A 26,440-nucleotide genomic window follows, 5' to 3' on the forward strand; every position below is an offset into this window, starting at 1 on the left:
TTCGTAACATAGCTTCATACTCGGTATCGGAGCGGCCTGGGGACAATCCTTCGTATAGTGCCCCTCCTTGCCACACCTGTGGCACCCACTACTGGCTCGATATATCCTGGAATGAACCCTGCCGCACTTCCCACACGAGCGGCTCTGCTGACTCCCAGTCCTTAAGTCAGTGGTCTTAGGCCGCTTCGGTGCCGGCTGCGACTGTGCCGGGGCTGACCGCTGCTCCCTCAGCTGCAACTCAATCTCTAACTCCCGCCGCCTGGCGGCCTCCTGCAACTCCAGTAGAGTATCACATCGCTGGGTAGATACAAACTGTCGGATATCTTCCTTGAGCATACTCAGATAACAGGTCATCTGAGACTGCTAGGAAGCAAATTCTAGGCATAACATCGCCCACTCAGTGATCTCCGTCACCGACTCTCCATCTTGTCTCAAACTCAAAAACTCATGTGCCAAACGCTCCCGCTCAACCCACAGAATGTAACTAGCGCGGAACATATCCCTAAACTGCTCCCTAGTAACGACATCTCTCTGATCATCAGTGTATGCCCCAGTCGCAAGTATCCACCAGTCCTTTGCCCTGGACCTAAGCAGGTTCAGAGCACACTTGACCTTCTGGTCAGCAGGACACGAGTAGTTGAAGAAACACCCCCCCCCCACATCTGAAATCCATCTCATAGCCTTGATGGGATCTTGTGTCCCATCAAAAGTAGGGGCTTCGTGTTATCGAAGTCCCGATACTAAAAATCCATACCAACTCCTCCCCCTGCCGTAGATACAACTGATGCAGCTGCTGCGGCGACTGTCTCTGCAAGGGCTGCGTAGCGCTCATCAAAAATACTTCACCATGGTGGTCTTAATCGACCTGAACATCTCTGGAAACTCGGCCCGAAACAACGCAGCAACCTCATCGTGCAGGATCGATCAGATCCTATCATCCATCTCATTTGGCCTCATCTGGCCGATCATCTTGGGTGCTGTCAGCTCCCCTTGTCCGCCCTCTCCTGATCCTGATCCTGATCCCGAATCGGATCCAGTCACAAAACTATCTACCCACGAAACTTCCACCAACCCTGCAGGCTGCAACACTAGAGTATGATAGCCATACATAACTCTGGACCATATAGACTTTCGAATATTCAATCCTACCCTAAGCTCCCAACCAAACAAGAACAAAACATAAGGCTAAATCAAACATTCTTAGGCTATAAGATCTTAATTATGTATAACCGTGATGCCTACACTAGATAACTATAGTAATTATGTCAATTTCATATAAGGGAAACCCTAGGCTAGCAGGCATCATGTATCAGGAAATCCTATCATGCAATTCCCGAAGATCCCTAGCCTAGTACTAGCATGTTGTTCTTAACATATCACATATTCAAACATTTGTATGGTATTTTGGGGTCTACTTACTGGCTCCAGCTGATCATACACCTTGCATCCTCCGTTAATTATTTTGAAAACCATTTAAAGCTATTTTTAAATATCTCCTTGATTTGAGACTGGATTCACACGTATGTTCCTCCATTTCACTCAAACCAAGGCTCTGATACCAACTTGTAACATCCCAAAATTTCAAACCAACTTAAACTTTTTAAAACATGTCAAGTTCATCAAAACATTACAACTTTGTTTTCAAAATATTAACTATCAGAGTATTTCCCAGAAACATAACATAACATAACAGGAGGATCTGTGTGATCATGCCTTTACCTTGCCGCGATCCCCTGGTGTACCTGAAACAATAAACTGAAACTGTAAGCCCGGAAGCTTAGTGAGTGACCCCCAAAATAGCAATACACATACAATCCACATAATCATGTCAACAATAACTTATCATCACAGCTGAACAAAACAACACATAACGGGTCCACATCCCTACAGACTGTAATACCCACAAACCCGCAGTACGAGTCTCCCTCAGCCTGTAACTGGAATGCTCCCAAGCCCACAGTATAAGTCTCCCTTACCTCGTAACTGGAATGCTCCTAGGGTTTGTTGGCTACCGCACGAAGCAGTACAACCTCAACCCATCCCATATAACAAACACATAACATACCACTGAGCATGCAAGAATCATATAGCATCACAGGTAGTCCTACATGTCTACCTAACTAGCATAACCACTATCATGCAACACTAACTCATACTCAACATTTAACACTTCTAGGATAGCATATCCAATGGGCCGGCATTGGTGCCTTAGACACCTTAGTATAGTAAGGATAACTCACCTCGTAGATGTCAGCTCGGTAAATAAATCACAGCTCTCCGATCGCTCGTCAAAGACTCCATCACCTATTACCATAATACGAACATGCTCATAAGTCTTCATCCTTACAGAGTAGTTCATAACCCAACTAGTTAAACCTGGTCAGAGTCAAAGTCCTTAGTCAAGGTCAACAGTCCATGTTGACCTTAACTCGTCGAGTACCCTCGCCGAGTTCAATGAAATCCTTACCCACTCGCCGAGTCACCGGGGTGACTCGTCAAGTTCCCATGATTCTCGATTGAGGCCCTAAGGCCACCCGTCGAGTTTCCTTATAGTAACACGTCAATACACACACATTCCTAAGTTGGGGAAAACTCATCCGACTCGCCGAGTTGTTCATGAAACTCGTCGAGTCTATGGCAATCTTCATCAGACTTGCCGAGTTGTTCATCCAACTCGTCGAGTTCACGACTATCTTTATATGACTCGCCGAGTTCCTTCAGTCCTTAAGCCATACAGACCCATTTTAAGCCATGCAATGGCTCCAAATTAAATATCCAAGCTCCCAGGGCATGCCTTTCACGTAAAGTTGCAAACTTTACGTGCATGCATGGCTAAAAAGGTTCTTAATGCCAAAACTAAGCTACTAATGGGTTTTATGCACAAGGGGGACCTCATTCATGACCAAGACAGGAACTTTATGAATCTAGAACTCGGGAAAGGTCCAGATCTGAAGTTACAACTTCAAATCTAGCCCATGTCTTGCAATATCACCTTACTCAAACCATAAAAACCCTAGATTTCCACCATATGAGATCTAGAAGGGAAAAGAGATAAAGATGTCGACTTGATACCTTCAATGGGTGCTAAATGAGGTGGATTTTGGATTTCCACTCCTTCCTTGCTCCTATCCTCTTGTTCTCCAAGTTCTTCCTCCCACAAATCCCTCCTTCTAAGCTTACAATGCACAAGAATGACACAATACACGGTTAGGTTTTTCTATGATCTCTTATTGACTGCAAGGAGGCCAAATGAGGCTTATTCCTCCTTAAATAGAGTACAGAACCCGGGACTTAGGGTTTCTTCTGGCAGCTCCTACTCTTCGATTCCCTTCATGGACTCGGCAAGTAGATCACTAATTTCGCGAGCCCGCGTCGACGCTACTCGACGAGTAGGGCATCCTTTACTCGTCGAGTAGGGCTTAAAACTAAAGAAATTCTTAATTAATTTAATACCTGGGAATCAGGGCGTTACACAAAGTCCTGGTACTTGAAAACTCTCTCCCCTCGAATCCCTGCAGCAGCAACAGTCGTGGCAGCTGCGACAATAACAACCTTAGAAAGTAAAGCATAACGGTCATCGAAAAGCTCAATAATGGCGGTCTATATAGCAGTAGCCACCTCAGCGTCGATGATCTCCCTAACGTGATCATTAATGAAACCTGGCCTATCCTAGCCACCCGCTCGGGACCCAGAACCAAATCCTCTCACAAGCACCATACTAAAAACAAACTAGACTATATCAGAAATGCCACAATGTACATAACTATAAACACGATACGAGACTAACGCTTGGGGTTTGTGACTTCCTTGCTACACGAACGGGTCATGTTCTTTCAGTAGTACGAGCCCATTCTACCTTCCACACCTACCCGTATTTGTCTCAAGGATCATCACAACCTCCCTAAACAAATACAACAACTAGGACACATATACGTCCTATCATCACTCTCTTGAGAGCAGCTAAACACTCCTCATCTGGCTGGCTGCTCACACATGTACTCATCCATGAAACTTCCACCAACCATGCAACACTCGTATTTGCTAATAATACATAACACTTGATCCTATAGACAGTCGAATACTTGATTCTACCCTAAGCCCTTTATCAGACAAGAACATGAAATAAGGCTAAACCAAACTTTCTCAGGCTATAAAATCTTAGTTATGTGCAACTATGATGCATACACTAAGCAACTACAGTAATGATATCAATTCCGTACAATAAATAACCCTAGGCTATCAGGCATTGTATATCAGCCAATTCTATCTTAGTTATAGAATCTAATGTGGATTTGCACAAAATAATGTTTTGTATTGTGGCAGATAAAAAAGTGTCACTAAAATTTGAAAATGTGTAACTAAAAGTAACATGAATTTTTTAATCAAATGAGTATTCAGTGACACAAAATATGTGTCACAAAAAAAATTTCTTCTATTGTGTCAAATACAAAATTGTCACTAAAAGCCTAAAACTTGCAGCGACAAAAGCAAAAAAGTGTCACTAAAGGGTTCTGGTGGGAGCGTTTCTAGTGACATTTATTATTTATTATGCTGATTCCATGAAAAGCTTTTAATGGCACTTTTTGGGTTTTTAGTGACACTTTTTGTATGCCACTAAATGACATATTTTTTGTAGTGTATTATCAATGCAAATCACTCAGAAACAAAGACGAAAACGAACACAATACTCAAACCCTAAAGTAACAAAACCCTAGTTTGAACAATATAGAATGAGTATGTGTGTGTGTTAGAACATTTGATGAGTTCATAGCCTCTCATAACCACTTATATATCCATGCCACTGATCCTACCCATATTCAAAAGATTCACACGTCCATTCCAGCTAGTTTTGATGAAACATGAGTTACGGTCCACAAGTTTACACAAATGAGCATAACTTACCCTCGAACCAATTTACTTACCAAACAGTCAACAAAATACTTAGAAGATGTGCCCTACAAAAGAAAACAATATACAAAACCTAACCAAGAACAAGGAGATGTTAAGTTTGAACATAAATAAACAAAATAATTCAATAAAACCAAATATGTAACGGTTCAAGCTTTTATTAGGCATGTATTCGTATAGTAGCAGTGGTGGACCTTAGTGGAGCCCGGTGGGTCCCGGGCCACTGTTCCGATTCCAACACGTAGTGTAAACAATTTTTTTAATGTTTTTTCTATTAGGTGCACGGGTTTAAAATACGAGTGCCACTACTAATTTAGATTTATTCGAAAAATAATTTTTAGTGTCATCCCTTGAAAAAATTCTGCGTCAGCCACTATAGAATAGTGTCATTTCATGATCCTTCATGCTATATCCCCAAAGCCTAACACGATTATGATGTTGAAATTTGCCAATCAATACTACTTCATTTTTAATTCCTTCAACCCTTGTCCAGATTGGCCTGCCAACCTCTTCAATTCCCAGTTCACCTAATCGAGGGACCTTTGGCTAAGAAAATTACCTTTGATTAACTACATGAGTCTAATTTTAATTTATATTTAATTTTGCTTTAAATATTTAGCAATATTTTACTAATCTGAACGTCAAAAACAAAAAGTATTTCTCCATTCCCATGAAAGTTGCAAACTACTTATTTGGATTTGTTATAATATATATCTATATTAACGTGATTTTAGGACGATTTTTGTAAAGTACTCCATTGGTGATCGATTTATTATTTTCTATAAAGTATGCCATGATGACATAATTCATTCTCTAACAAATTTGGCGTGTTCTTGATGGGAGTAACTTATATAAATTAGAAATATGGTTTTATCTTTCCTAACAGATGCTATATACACAATAAGACAGGGGATTATCATTTAAACTCTAGAACACTACAATAACACTACAACAGTGCTTGTGCGTTTCTTGTGGGTGACTAAAGAGATGTTTTATGTATGTTCATGTCGGTATATGTGGCTATGATATAATATACTAACGACAAAGCAGTGGCGGATCCAGGATGAAAAACCAGGTGCTGCACGAATTCTTTAGGGGTTGCACTACAATAAATTTTTTTGCTACGTAAGGAAGTTTCCGTCACAAATCGTCACTAAATCAGTGAATTTACACTAAATTTATAATTATCAGACTTTGTGATGGATTTGTCATGGATTTGTGAAGGATTTTCGAAAAAAACATGAAATTTACATTTGACGGAAAAATTGAAGGGGTATCCCGGGCTACCCCGGGCTACATAGTAGCTCCGCCCCTTCAACAAAGTCAGTTGAACAGAAACTAGGTCGCACATAGTGCCAATAGTCCATAAATGGATAAAGGGACTTGAAAGAAACACACATATATTACATTGGTTATAATTAATTAATTAATTGGAAAACTAATTCAATAATTAATAGAAGCTTAAGGCGAAAGCCCATTTGGTAGAGGCTTTGCCCTTTAAATTGGAGGTCCCGATTTTTAATCTGGGCATAGACGAATTCTACTAACTTTGGGGTATTAACTACTAACCAGTAACCAGCCTGGAAAAAGAAGTAAAAAAATGAAGAAATATAGTGATAATTTAATTCATTGTCGCCATAGTAAATAGAAGAGAAAATTGAATTTCTTTCTTTGTCTTTACAAAACAAAAAATAGGAGGAAACTGTGACATGTTCGCTAAAAAATAATCCATTTGTAGCGAAAAATTTATTAAAAAAAATAAATTAAATTTTGGTGAACCACAGGAATTGAACCTGTGCATGGTGGATTCACAATTCATTGCCTTGATCCACTTGGTTACATCCGCCCCTCTACTATTATCTAGTATTTCATTCAAAAAAAAATAAAAATAAAAATAAAAATAGAAGCTTACGGAAATTATTGGAACTCTTGAGGCAAGTCAACGGTGGTGTACCCATGTCTTAGGCGAAGCCAAAGGATGGGAGCCCAAGGCTAGTGGATCCTAATCCTACGGGGCATTTATGATACATTTCTTTGTCACTTGATATGTTTATATGCTTTTGTACAATTAGGATTTTGAGAGAAACATTTCTGGTGGGATCATGAACTCTAATAATGTCATCCCCTAAATTTGACCATTTTTAAAAAAATGGTTTATGCTAAAAAAAATAAAGTAAACTTTTTACTCAATAGCGGAAGTGCCCAATTTACTAATTGTTTTTTCAAAACATTTGTTATTTCAAAACCTTATGTGATGCCAACTTGTATATCAAATTATAAGTAAAAACATAAACAAAAATAACAAAAGACTAAATGTCTAGGTCGTTGAGTCTCCAAATCTCAAACCAAACCAAATTAGTGTGCCAAAATAAGAAAAAATATTACGTTGACTAAGCTAGTATTTCATCACTAAAATTAGGGTTTTTAACTTTGTTTTGGGTTAGTCGGAATTTTGTCACTAATTTTCATAGGTATTTATCAGATTTTTTAGTAATGCACCTGGTGCTAACACTACAAGAAATTAAAGTATTACTGGTAACGGACGTTGCCGCTAATGATCGAAAATGTCGCCGCTAAAGGTCGTTGTTGTTGGTTCGTCGTTTATGCTCCACTGGTCGCCGCTATTGTCTTCCGTCGCCGCTAAAAGTGCGTTGCCGCTAATACTATCTGTCGCCGCTATTTATATGTATTTTTATACATACAAATACACATACATACATAATACACATACATACATAATACACATACAAAATACACATATACATACAAAAAACACATACACATACAAATGCAAATGAACATAGAAAAACACATATACATACATAAAATACCCTCATGATACATATATACATACAAATGCAAATACAAATAGATATTCACATCTACAAAAACAAAATACACATACAAATACACATCTAAAAAATAAAAATTATCAAAATTTCGTCATGAACAGTGGTGGTGGCGGTATACTCCGGTGAGAACGATGGGGGACCTCAAAATTCCGACAACCAACACAAATTTAGTAGGGAGAAGAGAAAAGGAAAAGAAAAAAGAGAAAAAATGGAGAGGAAGAGGGGTGAAATATCGAAGATTTCGGTGAGGTTGACGGTGGTGAGCAGAGAGAATAAGGGAAAACATAGAAGATCGGGAAAGAAAGTGAGAACGAAGAGGATTTTATTGTCGAGGCTCTTTAGCGGCGACACACATGCAATATCGGCGACGGGCAGCCTTTAGCAGCAACACACCGCAGGGAAAACAACGCGGAATTTTCTACGTCCTCCTAGTCGTTGGATCATCGCTTAAATCGATGGTTAGGGTTGAAATGACGCGGATCGCCAACATAAGCCTTTAGCGGCGACAAAAACACGTTCGTTTGTTTGTCGCCGCTAAAAGTATTCGTCGCTTCTAAAGGTGTCGCCGCTATTGCCTATCATTCTTGTAGTGTAATAGAAAGTAAAAGTAACTTAGCAATGTTTGTCTTATTCGTGATGTCCCGTAATCGGATCTTGGAGACACTATTGGGATGGTTCATCCCGTCGTAAAGTAGATGTCTAAATATGTCCGAGAGATAACTAATCCCCCAAATCCTTAATGACATTATAATGGATTGATTTGTTCTTTCCATTATAAACTTGGAAGTAGGAATGATGTCGGTATATTTAAGCGATATTTGGTAACAAAGTGTAGTAGTCGAAGATGTTGGGAAGTTTCCAATCTAGGAGTATTAATATTCAATTTTGCACTAGAATGAGATCATGCATTGGATACATATCATAGTCTTTTTTATTAATTTTTATTTTCTTGCTACGGTTTAATTAGTTTATATGAATTTGGTAACACCCATTGTTATTTATAATTGCACAAAAAGCTTTTGTTGGACCATATTTTTACAAAATACAACGTTATGTCATGAAACATTTTTAAATCATAACATTAAAAGCCATAAAGAAAATGGGGTGTTACAGTTTGAAAATTCGTGTTTGGGTGCTTTAAATCCTCGTTTGTATATGTGCTTTTAACTGGAAATTAAGATCTTGGTAATTAGCATATGAGGCTCTATTTGTTTAGTTGGTGATATATCTGTAGCGGTACTTTGTTTCCCAACACTTTGCTAGCCTCGTCCTTTTCATATAATATCAGTGACCATTCAAAAAAAAAATTGTGAATCTCCCACTATAAGTTGAGTAATCAGCTTTACAAAATTATTGCATTTCTTTTGGTTATATTTTCTTCGTAACTCCGTTGGTATCACTTGTCCGACCCACACAACTTGAGTTTTTAGGCCGTCATTTTCTATGGATTACGGTGGCACTACAAGAAATTGGAGTATTATCAGCAACAGACGTCGTCGCTAAAAGTGGGGTCTGTCGCCGCTAAAACGTGGATGTTGATGCTTACGCTTTGTCGCTATTAATCAAACTGTCGCCGCTAATGCGTGTTTTCGTCGCTAAAGACATGTCGCCGCTAAAAACTTGTCGCCGGTAATAACCTATTGTCACCACTAAAGGCATCGCCAGTATTGGTGTTTTTCTTATATATATATATATATATATATATATATATATATATATATATATATATATATATATATATATATATATATATATATATATATATATGGTTAGGTTATTTTGTTTTACTAACTATTGTGTGCCAGAATGCACGGATTTAGACCATCGGATGGAATATAATCAAAGGTCATGATATGAGGGTTTATGATAGTATAATAAGATAACATGTACCATATAATCACACAAATTTTCGCATAAGGGCATTTTAGTCAATTAACCTATATTAAAAAAGGAAATTTTCGGATTTTTAGGGATTATTAATTCCTTTATTTTTTAAAAATTTGAATATTTTAAATTAATTCAAATTAAAAAATCCAATTTTATTCTGTCAGAATGATAGAATGCCAACCATAAACTAGTAAATATATTTTTCGATTTTATTCTGTCAGAATGGCAGAATGTCAACCATAAACTAGTAAATACATTCTGAAAGAATACAGAAATCAATTCTTGAACTAATAATATAACAAATAATTACATTGTATGATTGTGATTCATTGAATAATAACAACATTCTGAAAGAAAAAAAAACATCAAAATCTAACAAAAACACTAATCTATTCTGAAAAAAAATATTATTTTTAAGCAACACTTTATACATTGTAGCATAACACATTCTGGTATAATACACTCTCGTTCTATATGTTTTCTTCCTTCTCCACATCAATGTTAGCCTCTTCAAAACCTAAATCCACAAAGAAAAGATAATCAAGTTTCAAAAATTAAACAATTCAATGCATTCTAATAGAATACAACAATAAATATTCTTACAGAATAAACTATTCTTGCAAAATATTCTACTTGGATATTCTACTTTACTTCTAACATAATATTTCAACACAAGTATAAACATGTTACCTTAACATTTTCTGACAGAATCTTCCCAATAAGTCCAACATATCAAACTTGTCTATTTTACACAAAACTCTCTTTTTGACATTATATCAAACACTTGGAGGGCATGTTTTATTATCAACATTCAAAAAACGCAATAGTACAAACAACATTCAAAAGCATTGATAACAGAAAAAATTAATTCTTGATTCTGAATCACTTCCAAAATCAAAACTAGTAGATAGAAAATTTGAGTGCAATATTTCAATATTTTCTTAGGATTCAAGCCCTAAAACAGAATAAGACAGTCCAATTCCATTATTGAATTCTCAGATTGGAAATTTGTAATCATACCAACGAATTGCGAAATAAACCAAAACTAAAAATAAAGGAAAGTAAAACCACACCTGGATTGAAGAAAGAACAAATTCATATCGGCTAAGTTATGCTCTGGTGATGGCCCAAACTTAAACCGATTTAGGGCTTTTATGTCCTGTTCGTCATTTGGATGATTGAGTAAGGGATACAAATCATTCACAAAGGAGGTCACGAAGGAACGGAACAGATGAACAAAGAGGGGGAAAAGGAAGGCTTACAGGCGGCACCGTTTTCGTCGATTGATTGCGAGATGGAGGTCGTCTCCCGAGGTCGACGGGGCCGAAAGGGAGAAGCAGCAAAGTTTTGCTCGTCTCTTCCGGCTACAAGGTGTGAGGTCCGGGCTTTGCAAGCAGCGTTAGTAGCGAAGATGAGCCTTTTGACCTCTATGGTTGATGGGAACCTCAGAGGAAGAAAACGAGGGGAAAGCGGGTCCCATGGGAGTCCGGTCAGCAACCATTCATTGCAGGTGAGGACCTCGATGATGTTTGCTTGAAAATCACTCAATAGAAGAAATGTCGTTCACCTGATGATTGATAGTGGAGATGATGGCTGCCATGGTGGGTTTCTTCTCCTGGAATAATGAAGGAGTCGATGGTGAAGATTGAAGAAGCAATTTAAGGACGAATGGTGAATGTTTTTCTGGGGTTAACAAACTAGTTTCCCTGGACATTAAACGTTTTAAATATTTACCAAAATTAAATGTAGCCAAGACTACTATTATACCCTTTTCTGATTTATTATTGAATTTATTTTTGCTTAATTCTAATTCGTTGTAGAGGCACACAATACTTGTTGAAAACATTTGAACCTAGCTCTCTCTCTCTCTCTCTCTCTCTCTCTCTATATATATATATATATATATATATATATATATATATATATATATATATATATATATTTCACATTAAAATTGAAAAAAAACTAGTACAATATTAATTAATCTAATCCTACATCATTCCATTCCAAAATATTAATACAACATCCATTTAAAATACTCATCTGATTTGACATATAACAAAATATCGAAAATACTAGTCTAAAATACTTGCACAAATAAAACATAAAAAAATCCTACAACTATCTACTCGTCATCATCGCTCTCCTCGTTTCCTCCAGTTTCATTTCGTTGTGGCAACGAACGAAACCAATCTTCAAGTGCAGCACTACATGCCAGATCTTTTAACATTATTTGAAGCATTTCCAACTACAAATAAAACAACGTAGTCTTATAAGTTAAACTAGCATTATAACATTTTATATACAAAATATACATTCCACATATTGCATATAAAACATTATAGCGGGGGAAACCTTGTTTGAACCAGATACGTTTAAAGGGATGTTCATCCATATATACCTCCCAATCTCACGGGTAAACCAATTACCATGGTTCTCGACAGGGGAATATGTCAGCTCCCTATCGAAATCCAAATCTACAGGCTTTCCCTTGTTTGCCCGTATCAACTTTGATAATTGGATGTTTTTTTGCTAGGCCTCTTTTTTTTGGGAGCTCAGCTGAAAATTTTAATTAAAAATATTAGTCACGATAGCTTATAATAAATGGATAAAAATAGCTAACAAATATATCATAATAAGACTTACCATCATGTTCGTGTTGTCGACGACCAAAGCCTACTGGAGGTGGTGGATCCCCGACTCCATCACCTCCATGTCCTAAGCCCATAACATCCGCCATCACGTAGAAGAGTATCGCCCAATTAATATAATTAACAAAAATATACTTCTAAATACAAATCATTTTCTTCATGCTACAAATATAATTAACCAAAATATACTTCTAAATACAAAATCATACAAATTCATCTAAATACATTTCCATGCACAAATTAAAATTACTACAAAAACTATAACTTATCAATTAAGAACTTTATCACTTCATCTTATATACACCAAACTATTAAGCCTAAATATCACATCATCATACATATATATAATAGATTCAATTCTGATTTTCATTTCATTTTAGACATACAATACAACTTTCATATTCTAATTTCATATAATTAAACAATACATCCAATTCAAATTCCAATTTCAAACAATTAAGCAATACATCTAGTTTCATACAATCCTACCATTTTAGACATCCAATACCAATTTCATAGAAAAACATACACCTAAATACAAAATCACACAAACCATGTTTAATTCCATTTTCATGCCAATACACCACAATGAGCATAAACACAAACAATTATACAATAGGCTGCATAAAATATGATAAAACATACTTACATACATAATCACTCAAAAATCAACAATTTACAGCCAAACAAGAGGCTTGGTTGACACTCAAAATCACTAACCAAAAAAGCCTTACAAAACATAGAAATCAATGATACAATCAGGGTTAAATGATAAAACTAACATCAAAACACAAGAAGAATGGAAATAAGGGAAATAAAATCTACCTTAGATTCCTCAATTTCACTGAAATGTTGCTGTGGTCGGAATTGCCCTCAATAAACTCGATGGTCGTTGGTAATGAGGGTGGGTCGCCGGTAAACAACGCCCGTCGCCGGTAAAGTGGCTCTCGGTGGTCGGAATTGTAATGGGTTGCAGATGGTGAAGGTAGTCGGAGTTCTTTGAGAGATACAACGATAAAAGGAAATAAGGGTCAACTGGGAGGGTTATCTGACGCAACTCAATAGTGGCTACACGAGGGTTTTAGCGGCGACAAAGGGGTTTTAGCTGCGACACACCTGGAGGGAAAAGACAACGCGTTTTTTTGGAATTCACGACCGTCGAATTGAATACAAATCGAACGGACAAGGATTGTTTCACGTGGATCGCCACTGTGTCAGCAATAGCGGCGACATGTAACGCGTCAATTACATGTCGCCGCTATTGCTTGGCGTCGCCGCTATTGATAACATTTCTTGTAGTGTGGTATTGTTCATTTCGAGAATGGACAAATTGTTTTGAATTAATAACTTCAATTTGTACGATTCAAAGTGTACACATATATTATTACACATTAATTTTCAAGATATGACTTATTCAATTGTACAGGTTGATAAATTATAATTTACATTGAAAATCAAAATACATTTTAAAACAATGGAAAAGTATAGTACAAAAATTTATGAATGGATAAGTATGGTACAAAAAATTATAAATGGACCTGCATATATATACGTCTGATCTACATCTAAACCAACTTAAAGTAAATCTATTATCAAATAAGTTTATCCCAGAGTGCAAAATAAATGTATAAATTAATTTTTTTTATCAAACAACCAAGATTTCAAATTTGGTTTTGACACATTTGTCAACTAGCAAGTCGTCGTTGCTATATATCATCACCACCTCTCACTCTCACTCACTTCTTCACTTTTGGGAATTGGGAGCGAATAAGAAATGGAGAAGTAGAATCTATAAACCACATGAATTGAAGGTACCATCAATGGAGTGGCTATGTCTTGTGTTGACTATCTCCTCTTCTGTCTTACCTCTTTCTAAAAGTCAAAACACCATAACTGCAACCAACTCCATCACTAGCAACCAAACCATAATCTCAGCTGGAGGTACATTTGCATTAGGCTTCTTCAGTCCTGGTAATTCTACAGGTAGCTACCTGGGGATATGGTTCAACACAATCCCAAAGCAAACAGTCATCTAGGTTGCCAATAAAGCGTCACCAGTTCAAAAAGGCTCACCATCACTTCTTACGCTTTCTGAAGATGGGAATCTTGTGGTTTTGAGTGGAAAAGAGCTCGTCTGGACATCAAATGTGTCTGTCATAAATGGCACATATGCAATATTACTTGATAATGGGAATCTGGTACTTAGACATGGTAAAGATGAACTGTGGCATAGTTTTGATCATCCAACCGACACACTTTTGACTGACATGAAATTTAGCTCCAACAGAAGTGGTCAAGAAATGTGTCTTATATCTTGGGTCGATGATGAGAATCCTCAACAAGGTATATTCTCACTAGGGATAGATCCAGTTCATCATCAGATATATATTTGGAAAGGGGATGAACCGTATTGGAGAAGCAATGGCTACACAACTAATTTGACATCTGGTAGTGGTTTTATTGGAGATAGAAGCTGGTTTGACAATAAAGTTATGGATGGAGGATTTCTTAGATACCTAAGTTATGTTATCAAAGATGATGAAGATTATATTTTGTATGATATTTCTACAAACTCAATGACGACATGGTTTTGCTTAGTTCCTCGTGGGAAAATTGAGCTACAAGTATGGATGCAAACTACATGGAATGTTTTATGGCAGTCACCTCGAGCTACATGTGATTTTTATGGCTACTGTGGTCCATTTACAATCTGCAACAAGACAAATGAATCAATTCCAGCATGCAAGTGTATGACTGGTTTAAAGCCGAAATCATACAATGAATGGAGTTTAGGGAACTGGACTGGTGGATGTGTGAGAATTAAGACATTGAGCTGCGACAAGGGAGATATGTTTTGTAACAACCCAAATTTTACAAAGAAAATTTTTCGTTTTAATTAATCAACCGATTACATATTCCATAGGTTTTCAAAACATTCGTTTCCAATTCACATTCATTACATCACTATTGTGTTTTTATGAACACATCAGAGAGTCCCAAAACATCCAAAAGAGATGTAGAGTACATGCCACGTCATCACGCCTTGCCCTTGCCCTTAGGCTCCGAAGTACCTGCAACAATCAACAACCTGTAAGCGAAATGCTTAGTGAGTTTCCCAGAGCATACCACACAATCCACACAACACATATCCTGCTAGCCATAAAAGCTACACATATAACACATAAGCCATGCATACATAAAATATGTAATAGAGCCATGGGCTACCCCACATGGTCTTTACCTAGGACTGCCATGGGCTCCCCCACATGGTCTTACATCCAGTGCCATGGGCTACCCCACATGGTCTTCACCTAGGACTGCCATGGGCTACCCTACATGGTCCTACATCCAATGCCACGGGCTCCCCCCAGGGTCTTCATACAACATGCAATCACATATCATAGAAAATACAGAGTATCTATTACATTTACCAAAATCACATAATGGGCCGGCCTTGGTGCCGTAGACCCATAGGTATGGTGAGAAGACTCACCTGACACGAATGTTGAACTAACACTTTTTTCGACTGAATATACCCCATGAACTGGTCCAACTCAACTACCTAAAAAGTGACATATAATAACGAGTCATTAACCTTAAAGTCCGCCCTGGTCCACTTCAGTTAGTATCAAGTCAACAGTCCATGTTGACCCAAACTCGCTGAGTACAACTAGTGACTCGCCGAGTTTCCCGGGATAAAATCTACTCACTGAGTCATCGAGGTGACTCGCCGAGTTCATACGGTCTTGACTGATAATCTAAGGTCCATCCTTCGAGTTTCCTTACTTGCCACTCGACACATTTATGAACATCAAATCAATTGGGGAATCTTACTTGACTCGCCGAGTTGTTCCTTCAACTCGTCGAGTTCTAGGCAAACTTCATCCGGCTCGCCGAGTTGTTCATCCAACTGGTCGAGTTCATAAGAATATTCATCGGGCTCGCCGAGTTGTTCATCCAACTCGCCGAGTCCATGCCTGTCTTCATATGACTCGCCGAGTCTCCCCCTGAGATTCACCGAGTCCTATCAGATCTCGAGCCATACAGACTCCTTTGAGCCATGCAATGCTTCCAAATTATAGATCTAGGCTCCTGAGGCATGCTTTCCACGTAAAGTTGCAAACTTTACGTGCATGCAAGGCTTTAAGGCCCTAAAATAGCAAATCTAAGCTTGGAATTGAGTCATACACTTGAGGGGAGGCACATGCTAGGATAAATTGATAACTTTATGCATCTCAAGGTCAAAAGGAGTCCAGATCTGAAATTACAACTTCAAATCATGGCTTAAGCACAAAAACCCTTTCCTAGAATCCATGCACAAGAGGGTTTTGGGAGGAAATGAGCCAAGGAATAGCTTAATACCTTCAGAAAGGGCTCCATAGAAGTATATCTTGAATCCCCACGAGCCCTTTGCTTCCTCTAACTTGTTTCCTCAAGTGCTTCCTTCACCAAATCCTTCCTTCAAGCTTAAAATCATCAAGAAACACACTCACACTCGAATCAGGGTTTTTGGGAGGAAAAGAACTGTAAAGGGGAGGCTAGGGGAGGCTAATGACCCTTTAAATAGGGTGCAAGGCCCCGAAATTTAGGGTTTCGTCTGCCAGCATCTACTCGTCGAGTCCCATTGCGAACTCGGCGAGTAGATCATTAAACTTCACAGGCTAACCCGCTACTACTCGACGAGTAAGGAGGCCAACTCATTGAGTATGTTCTAAAAGACAAACCAAAATATCATTATTAATACCTGAGGATCAGGGCGTTACTTGTTTTCAGTATATTAAGGAGTGAAACTACCAGATCATGCAGTCAACATAGGGAAAATGAGTTTTATCGACTGTGAATCTGGATGCTACGTTTTATCGACTGTGAATCTGGATGCTACAACAAGTACTCCTGTACAGCTTATGCATATGAAAATGTAACCAATAAACTTACATTATTTTGTATGAATTGGTTCATAGAGCTTGTGGATACCTCCAGCGACTATTTTACTCTTCATACGCTCTATGTCCGCTTTTGTAGCTCTCAACTCGGTATGTCTACTTTTCTTTACGAATAGTTGTGCTTCATTTGCATTGCAATGTCCTGATCAAAACTTTCTGTGTTCTTCCATGATCAACATGCATTAGACAAGATACATGCAAATAATTTCACCAACAAAAGGAAATTCAGGAGTGAAGTTGCAGTTACAGTTTCCATTGTTTGTTTAGGACTGTTTCTAATCAACATTTTTGGTTACTTCTGGAGAAGGAGAATGAGAAGGCTGATAATTAGGACAGGTTAATAATTAAATAAAGTCAAGATTTCTTAAATCATTTCATTTTCAAGATTACCAGTTGACAGTTGTGGTTTACGCCATGTAGAGAGAATAAGGAGGGAATTACTTGGATATAAATCTATGAGCACATCCATTGGAGATGCACATAACAGCGTAGAGCTTGTATCATTTAGCTTAAGGAGAGTACTTAAAGCAACAGGTTCCTTTTCAATCGAAAACAAGCTTGGAGAGGGTGGGTTTGGTTCTGTTTACAAGGTATGATACCTTGCAAGCTAGTCCCCAGAAAATCATTATTTATTACTTCATGACATATGATTTAAAATATATATGTAATAAAGTTGAGAAAGGTACAATGCAGGTTTCCTTGCCTGGAAATAGAGAAGTGGCGATTAAAAGGTTATCAGCAAGATCATCACAAGGACGTGAGGAGTTTATGAATGAGTTGAGGATTATTGCAAAACTTCAGCATAAGAATCTTGTTAGGCTATTGGGATGTTGTGTGGAAGAAGATGAAAATATTCTCCTGTATGAGTATATGCCTAATCGAAGCCTAGACAAGTTCCTCTTTGGTGCACTTTTCTGCCTTTTCATCCATTCTGATTATATTTCACGTTGCCTGATATATATTTTTTATCTATCGTCGTCCCTAGATCCATCCGAGAGTGTGAATCTTGATTGGAGCAAAAGATTCAATATAATAAAAGGGATAGCTCAAGGACTCCTTTATCTTCACAAGTATTCTAGACTGAGAGTTATCCATAGGGATTTAAAAGCAAGCAATGTTCTTCTGGATTAAATGATGACTCCTAAAATTTCAGATTTTGGATTGGCAAGGATTTTTGGGATGAACCAAACTCAAGACAACACCAACAGAGTTGTTGGTACCTAGTAAGTCCACAAGTCATTCAATGCATCAAAATTACATCTTAAATTAATTACATAGCTGAAAATAAATTAGGATGATGTGTTAAATAATGTCCATGCTCTGTCAATTTCAGTGGATATATGGCACCTGAATATGCACTTCACGGGATATTTTCTGAGAGATCAGAGGTATTTAGTTTCGGGGTCTTACTGCTGCAGATTTTGACTGGTAAAAGGAGTACTTCTAATTACATCGGAGGCTTTCTTACAATATTGGAATGGATAATTATATATGTTGTGTTCTTTTTCAATTATTACAAGATAACTACCTGCAAACAAAGTTAGTTTGAGGGTTTAATTTGGATCATCTTTAGGCATGGAAAAGGTGGATGGAAGGTAGAGGTTTGGAGTTGATTGATCCTTTAATCAGGGGCACCTGTAGCAATGCCGATCAACAGGCAGTAAAGTGCATAAATGTTGGACTGCTGTGTATTCAAGAAATAATGAGTGACAGACCAACAATGTTAGAAGTGGTTGTCATGTTGGTAAATGAAACCGCAACTATTCTATCCCCCAAAAAGCCTGCTTTTACATTACATAGAAGTGCCCATGTGTCAAGTAGATTCTCCAACAACGAAGTTATAGTAACAAATCTAGAGCCTCGATAAAGGGGAAATTTTAAATGCACCATGTAAATTCTCATTTGCACCTTAGGCTGAGTTTGTTACTCTTACATCTGTCTACTTCTCGTGTCTTTTCTGTCAAACACCCTTTATTCTTTAAAATATTTTCATTCAAATTACTTATTCTATATATAACTAACAGAGAAGCCCGTGTGAACACAGGCTTGAAGGTATTGATTTTAGAAATATGTTCTTAAATTGTATGTTTTTTGTTTTTTTTTGGAAATGTGTTTGTACTATATTTTCACCAAATTGACGGAAAAGAATGAAGATTGTTCGCATTTAAATCCACATGGTCTTGTTAGATTTAGCACATGCATCATTTTAAGATCTTTATATCAGAGGCCTTGTAAGGCCCAAAGGGTGTCTTCTGGTTTATAAAGTTTATCACAAAAGTGGTGTTAGGGAAAACAGGCGATACTTGTCAAAACTCTGAATTGTCACTTGCCATTTTCTGATGATCGTTGTTAGGAAGTAATATGGATATCAAGCAAAACTATAAGCACACAAAGGCACAGTATTTATGTGGTTTGGTCAAGGCGACATACGTCCATAGGTAGGAGGGGAGTATTCTTTATTTCAAAGAACCAAACAGAGGTTACAATTACATTTCACAATAGATACAAGACTTAGCATGCATCCCTATTTATACTTGAGGGATCAGAACCAAAACCGTAATTAGCCAAGCCCATTGGCCCATAGGCCCATGAAAGATATTAACTGATCACAATCTGTCATGCAACATCTTCGGAAACATTCATCCTTGCATGAGCATCAGCAACACACATGATAGAGCATCATGATCCATAGTGGCATATCATGATGCAAGAGTGGCATATCAGGATCACCATAGCATATCAACCATCATGGTGGCACATCAAGCAATAATATTAGAGCATCTTTAACTTTTGAGCTTCCTTGAACAAACTTGAGCATCATAGGGGACTTCATATCATACGACACATCAAAGGATACCTTGGCATATCAAGGAACTAAGTGTCGCATTCGTGCATCAAGATGGTGCATCAGGCATGAGAATGACACATCTTTATTAAAGGATGACACATCCTCTCCAAGGTTGGCATATCTAGAAATACACTCCATAAAATGGTGCATCCACCTCATGAATGGCATATCCCGTCACCTGGTGGGATATCATGTCACTTGGTGACATATCCTGTCACTTGATGGCATATCATGTCACTTGGTGGCATATCAAGTCACTTCGTGGCATATCAAGTCACTTCCTGGCATATCAAGTTTCAATAGTGGCGCACCTTGACTTTTTAGTGGCGCATCCAAGCATAGGATGCTCCATTCCACTTCTAGGTGCTTTATACCTCCTTTTAGAAGATTCGTTTCTTTGTCACTTGATCTGTTCCTTTGTTAGGAGATACGTCCCTTTCTTAGATGACTCGTTTCTTTGTTATATTCTCCATGAACCCCAAGTGCTCCATTGAACTCAAATGATCGATACAAAAGATCCAAATGCTCGAGTCACATTTAACAATCTCCACCTTGACTTGAGCATCCTCTAAACTCCACCTTACATAAGAACTTCCTTTCCTTTCCTGCCATTAAGCCCCGACGGGGCTTACGTCTTAGGAACATCCACCAAATCCAAGCAAAGATTGAACTTCTCTCTGGGAAACGACCTTCTCGCCATGTCTTCCATATTCTCCTTGATATTAGACTTTTGAATGCATAACCTGTTATAGAGCATGATAGGTTTCTCCACCTTCAAAAGAGGACTTTGAATGAGACCAACTGCCAATGATTATCTTATTTGCATATCACTTTCATGGTCCAAGTATATCAATCCAACCAAGTCTGTATGTCGTGCATTAGCACCATACACTAGACAAAATCAAGCGTTCCCTTCAAGTGTCACAAGATCCACTTGACCACTTCCAATGAGTTTTCCCCCGATTGCTTCGAACTTCCAAAGAAGTACCAACAAGTTTGTACTGATCAAAATAGAAAGACTGCAAGACTTTCTCAAAGTATTGAGGAATATATAATCAACCTGCCCTTCTATAACTCCAAATTTCCATCCTTGATATCTGCTTTTTAGCTCCTAATCCTTCATCACAAACTCATTCTCCAAAAGCTTTTTCAAGTTGTCCTTCCCGACATCAGTATCACCAGACACTTCTTCCCTAGATGGAACAAGGGATTCGTCACGTCTATGTTGTTCCATACCATCCCGTTGTTCCTCATTTATCTCAATACTGTGTGGTATTTCTATTTCAAACTCCACCTTATGGATAGCATCTTGATCGTTCCCTAGAACACTTGTACCACCTCCAATCTGGTTACACATAGCATATTCAACAGTCACATCTCTGCTAATAACGAATTTTGGAGTTTGATCTTCTTTACACCACAAACAATGAAAACTCACTCCAAATGAATATCCTAGAAATATACACTTTATTTCCATGTGCTCCATTTTACCATCATTCACATGAGCATTAGCATAGCGTCCAAACATTCATAAACTAGTGTTCTCAGAGGGTTTCCCAAACCACAACTCTTGAGGAGTCTTATAATCAATTGCTGTTGACAGAGATCTATTCGCTAGATAGAAAGAAGTGTTGATTGCTTCTGCCCATAATTGCTCCGATAAAGGAGTAGATAATTGCATACACTGAGCATGCTCCACCAGTGTTTGGTTCATTTTTCATGCTACTACGCTTTGTTGTGGTCTTGATTATACAGTGTGATGCCTCACTGTACCTTCTGTTTTGCAGAAGTTTTCAAACAAAGCCTTGCAAAACTCCAACCCATTTTGTGTTCCCAGTGACCTGACATGGTTCGCGGTTTGTTTCTGAGTCATCATCTTCCACTCCTTGAACCGCCCGAACAATTCATCTTCATCCTTTGTCTTAGGAAAATGCACCCAGGTCTTCAAAGGAGAGGGGCCCAATAGATCTGAGTGAACACACTCGAGAATCTCCTTGCTTGAGTGTTGAACCAAACTGAACTTCACCCTGCTTTGTATCTCTTGAACATAAGATTCAGCAGGTTAGCTTTTCTAGTTGCATCTCCACCAAACAACCCTTTCTTGCTCACATGTCCCAAATTATGATTCCACAACTTTCTTTATGATCATACTGATCCAAGGATTGGGATACAATCACCATTCCCTCAATTGTACATCTATCCAGAATATAAACCCCATGATGATTCATCATTTCGTTTATAACTACAAGAGCACCCTTAGAGACTCTTAACTAGTCACCCTTTCCAGAATACTTCAATCCATCCTTCACCATAGTGCCAAGAAAAATCAAATTCTTTTGAATCTTCAGGATGAACTAGCAATCCAGTTTCCTAACCATACCATCGTGCATCTTGATCTGCACCGTGCCACTACCCTTGATACTTCTCAACCAATCATCATCCATCTTGACCATCCCATTCCACTCTTTGAAGGAGTTGAACTAGTTGTGATTGCATGTCATATGATAGGATGCTCCAGAGTCCAAGACCAAAGAATCAGCAGAACTAGATGTACAATTTGTCAAAACTTCACCATCATCCCTTTCATCAAAATTTAATCGAAGCACAACAACATTGTTGTTGTTTCGTCCAACACCATTATTCCCTTTCTTCAACAATGTATAATCCCTTCTGAAGTGCCAATTTTCCTTGCAATTATAACATTTAATGTTGGCTTTAGATTAAGAACTTGACTTCTCTTTGTTACCTCCACCTCTATCCGATGTTATTCCTTTGCCTGCGAACAAACCGGATCTGGAAACTTCTTCTCCAACTTTTCTTTTCAGTTCCTTGGACATCAAATAATCCTTCAAATCATTCATAGTGATCATTTTCCTACCATACAACATGGTATCAACGAAATTCTCATAAGAATTCGGCAGTGAACATACAAGAGTGCTTGATCTTCATCTTCAATCTTTACCTTCACATCTTGTATGTCCAAGATGATCCTATTGAAGTTGTAGTTGGACTAGGTGTCTAATCCTATAACTATAATTGGTATATACTTAAATTGATAGTAGCACAGTCCTTTTGGGTTACCCTCAAACATAGCAATTTGACATCATGCATTTTGAAAGAGAGAAATTAATTTATTATATGAATAATAAATTAAATAAATGGTTTATTAATGTGCTATGAGAATAATATACTAATTAGAAATCATATTATCTAATTAATAGTTAATAATAAAGTATTGATCAAGAATTAGTTTGGAATTAATTTAGTGATCAAAAGAGACTAATTAAATCAATGGGGACTAATTGTGTAAATTAGTTATATTTATATGTTGGGCTTATGATCCATGTTGGACTAATTTTATCTATGGATACATAAAGAGTTGGGCTGCATGAACCATGGATCATAAACCCATGGGTATGGGTTAGGGTTAAGCTATGATCTTTGGAATCCCAAATATAAATATGTTACTCTATAGCCTAAATCACTGCTCATGTATTCTTGGAGATTATGAGCCGATTTTGTGTGAAAGGAATACTATCTCAAATGGCATCCTTTGTCCTAGATGTGTTGTGATTCCATTTGAGGCATTCACATTATTGGTGCTAAGCTCTTAAAGGTTCAAGGCTTCCAAATACACTAAAAGGTATGTCATCTAACTTGTATTTCATGTTGTTTATGCTTCATTGTATGCTAGTTAAGATGATGCTTTGGAATATTGAATGTATGCATGAATAATAGAGAAAACATAGATCCAAAGCATCTAGGGTTGTATGTACACCATAGGAGTGTTAGAATGCTCAAAACTCATCACCCTATTCATTAAATCCATGAATACCGCGGATGCATTCGTTAGACCAAAGGGGATTACTGCAAACTCGTAGTGACCATATCGAGTCCGAAAAGTTCTTTTGGGAACATTATTCGCATGGACATGCAACTGGTGATAACCCGATCTCAGGTCTATCTTTGAAAAGTAGCTGGCTCCTTGAAGTTGATCGTGGTAGTCTATGCACATACGGAACGATCTGTCTTTCTTTTTCACAAACAAGACTGGTGCTCCTTAGGGTGAAGAGCTCGGCCTGATGAATCCCTTACTGAGCAGTTCATTCAATTGGTTGGATAATTCTTACATTTTTTCTGGCGCTAGGCGGTACGGCTATTTGACTACAGGGGTAGCTCCAGGAATTTAATCGATTCAGAATTCGACTAGGCGTTTAGGAGGAACTCCTGGAAGATCTTTGGGAAAGATATCAGGGAAATTACAAATTTCGGGGATGCTCGTGAGGTCTTTTACTTCTTGTTTTCGTTAACTACATGGGTTAGGAATGCATGACACTCTTTCCATAGATATTTTTGGGCTTTAATAGAAGAAATGATACGGATGTTCATACTGGGATTGTCGTCGTAGATAACGAGGGCTTCGCCATTAAGCAGATTAAGGCGAATGGCTTTTTCATAGCAAAGGATGTCAGCACGATAAGGACTCAACCAGTCCATGCCAATAATGATGTTGAAACTTTTTATGGAGACTGGCATAAGGTTGATTGGGGAAGAATAGTCATTTAGAGTGAGGGTACAACCTATGAATATACTGCTAGTGCTCTCTTTCTTCCTGTTAGCCATTTCGACAGTGAACGTTTTGTGTAGTGGTTGTGGTTTGTTTTTAAGTAAGTGCTTAAATATGTGACTAACAAAGCTCATCTCCGCACCACTATCAAATAGTATGCATGCATAAGAGTTATCGAGAAGGAACGTACCCGTAACTACTGAGGGGTATGCTACTGCCTCCACTTGGCCCATTGCCAACAATATTCCAGTGTTGCCAGCGTTTCTTTCTTTAGGGAGATCTCTCTTGTAATGCTCTGTCTCACCACAACCATAACAAGCATGGCCTATTCTAGCTCCGGGGGTCTGAGCTTTAGGCTGCGCAGGCGTCTTGCAGAAACGGGTTGTATGCCCCTTCTTGTTGGAGCTAGTATAGTGTAACTCCTGACAGGGTCCATTATGGTGGAAGTTACATTTGTCGCATTTCGGGAGGTTCCCAGCATATCGAATGGGAGGGGCTTTAGTAGCAGGAACAACAGCAGGAGTGGTAGCAATGTGAACTGCTATCGTTTTCTTTATCTTGGAGGGTTCCTGCGAAGATTGGCCCTTGCGTTTGTTCTAGAACTTTTTCATTCCACTACCTTCTTTCGGTGGTTCTGGAGCGGCTGGCATGGAATCTTGGCGATCTCCGTGGTCTATTAATGTCTGTTCCTAACATTTGGCATTGTTAAATGTGAGAGGGTTGGCAGCTAGGACATTTCCTTGAGTTGGGGGTGTCAATCCCTAGATGTATCTCTCCACCTTTTTACTCTCCATAGTGACCATCCCGGGACAAAGAAGAACCAGGTCACTGAACCAAGCGGTATAAGCGACAATATCTAAACCCTTCATCTTCAGGTTCCAGAGCTCTTACTCTAGTTTTTGCATCTTGCCCATCGGGAAATATTCTGCTAACATAAGGTCTTTTAAATCATCCCAACTCAGAGCATTAGCTATTGGAAGATTCAGGGAATTGACTTGGCTATTCAACAAAGTGAGGGCTCGATTTGTGAAAGTGCAGGCTGTAAATTTCACTTTTCTTGTTTTAGACATGCGCAAATTTCAAATATTGATTTGATCTTCTCGAACCAACGGGTTAAGGCAATGAAACCTCTAGTGCCATCAAATGATCAGGGTTTAGCATTGGTGAAGTCCTTATAGGAGCACTCCTTTGGGTGCCTGTGACTATCTCCTTGATTGGAAGGGTTGGCACCACTACCCGCCCACTGGTACCACTTGCATGGATTTGTGACATAGCGGCAGCCACGTGTAACATCCTAAAGTCAGAATTAAGAGTTCAAGGGGTAAAAAGTGTAAGTTTGGAAGAGAGGAACTCGGCGAGTAGGAGCTACAACTCGTCGAGTCTAAGCGTGTGAGGGGCACATGTTAAGTGACCGGACTCGCCGAGTCGGAGGCTGGACTCGACGAGTCCGTGCTGGAATGAGAAACCATAATTCATGGGGTTTGCACCCTATATAAGGAAGCTTAATCCCCACTCCAGCCTCTTTAGCACCCCCCTTTGATGTCCAGAAGCTTTCCCCATCGTTTCCAAACCCTAATTTGAGAGTGAGAGGGATTTAAGTGTGTTGTGGAGCTTGGAGAAGAAAGATACTTGAAGCAAGAGTTGGTGGGATCATAGAGGAGCAAAGTGGATCTGATTTCCTTGCTTGTTGGCATCAGATTAAAGGTAAAAAGCCGTTGCCTTGACTTTTTTGTGCTTAGATTGTTCATGAATGAAGTTTTAGGGCCAAATTGACATATATGAGT

The 26,440-nt window shown here is 38.3% G+C and overlaps 1 pseudogene; it reads left to right on the forward strand.

Moving 5' to 3' along the window:
- Window positions 1–14,118: 14,118 nt before the first annotated feature.
- On the forward strand, window positions 14,119–19,108 carry LOC111890081 (G-type lectin S-receptor-like serine/threonine-protein kinase SRK; annotated as a pseudogene).
- The last annotated feature ends 7,332 nt before the right edge of the window (window positions 19,109–26,440 follow it).

The sequence above is a fragment of the Lactuca sativa genome, chromosome 3 (genome assembly GCF_002870075.4).
Source record: "Lactuca sativa cultivar Salinas chromosome 3, Lsat_Salinas_v11, whole genome shotgun sequence".
Taxonomy (NCBI): Eukaryota; Viridiplantae; Streptophyta; class Magnoliopsida; order Asterales; family Asteraceae; genus Lactuca; species Lactuca sativa.